Consider the following 1633-nt stretch of genomic DNA (forward strand, 5'->3'; position numbering starts at 1 on the left):
AGAGTAGACGTGGGATCGCCTCTGTCATCCTGCTGGCCACACTTCTTTTGTTGCAGCCCAGCATATACTTGGCTTTCTGGGCTGAATGGATACATATTGGTCATGTCCATCTACCCATCCATCAGTACCTGCAGGTCTTTTTTGGAAGGGCTGCATTAAATTCTTTCACCCTCCATCTTGTTTTGGTAATGAGGGTCACCTCAACCCAGGCGCAAGATTTTTCATTTGGATTTGTTGAACTTCATGAGGTTCATCTGGGCCCACTGCTCAAGCCTGTCTAGGTCCCTCTGCATGCTAATTCCCATCAGGAAGCTCAGCACCGCCCAGCTACTCGCTCACTATTTTCTGGTAAGATTGGAGAGACAATTAGAAAGTGCAAGAATTCCCGAGATGAGATTGTTTACCAGGTAAGATGATTTCAGAATCACAGAATCACAAAATTGTAGGGGTTGAAAGAGACTTTTTGAGATCTAGTCCAACTCCCTGCTAAAACAGGTTACACAGGAAAGCACTCATGTTGGTTGTGAATATCACCAGAGAAGGAGGTTCCACAATCTCTCTGAGCAGCCTGTTTCAGTACTCCATTACTCTGACAGTGAAGAATTGCCTTCTTGCCTTATCATTGGACTTCCCATGTCACTGTTTTTGCCCATTGCTACTTGTACTAGTGTTGCTTGCCACTGGAAAAAGTTCATACCCATTGGCTTGAATCCCGCACTTTAGATGTTTATAAACAGTGATGAGATCCCCTCACTCTGCCTTATCATGTAAAGCAAAGCTGCAGATGCAAGCAAAGCAAAATAAGAATTCACTCACTCTTTCATATGGACAGGTAGATACCCAGCCTCTTCCAGGAAAGCAGGCTTCATTACATGTAATGTATTTTGGGAGGACAAGCATCATTGCTAGAAACATCTCCCCATCCTCTTTCTTTCTCCCAGTTTATTTTTGCTGAGAACAGTGCCGTATGGTATGTGATATCCCTTCAGTTAGTCTGGGTCATCTGTCCAGATTCTGTTCCCATTCATACTCTTGTACACCCCAAGCTTCTCGCTAGCAGAGCAGGGTAAGAAGCTCTATGTACAAACTGCTCAGCAACAACAAAAAATATGGATTTCCTATCAATACTCTTTTCATCAAAAATCTAAAAGATGCCTCACATGAAAAAAAACAAACAAAACCCTCTATCAAACCAGCCAAAAACATGATCATAGTTCTTAGTAATACAGGATCAGGACAGATTTATGTAAGATCAACATTCACAGCCTAGCTGCCTGCCCACTACATAGATCTGGATTTTAGTCTTCTACTGGGGTTCAAGCTGCTCTTCTGAAGTTGAAAATGCAAATAATCTTTTTTCCCTATTCAAACTATCTGAGATGGAATTACAACTGTACCCACTATGTGATATTTTTATATTATTGTCATGGTTTTATGATTTTTGTTATTGGCATTCCACATCATACCATCATGTAAAAGTACTGGGAGTTAAAGAGTTGATGCCCCACCTCCATGGACCACTGATTTTCCGAATACCTGGCTCTCAGAAGAGAAGTACTACATATCCCAAGGACTTTGCATTCAGAGGGGAAGATACACTTCCTGGCAAGTCACAGGACTTGCTCTTTTTTTT

The sequence above is a fragment of the Meleagris gallopavo genome, chromosome Z (assembly GCF_000146605.3).
Source record: "Meleagris gallopavo isolate NT-WF06-2002-E0010 breed Aviagen turkey brand Nicholas breeding stock chromosome Z, Turkey_5.1, whole genome shotgun sequence".
NCBI classification, from domain to species: Eukaryota; Metazoa; Chordata; class Aves; order Galliformes; family Phasianidae; genus Meleagris; species Meleagris gallopavo.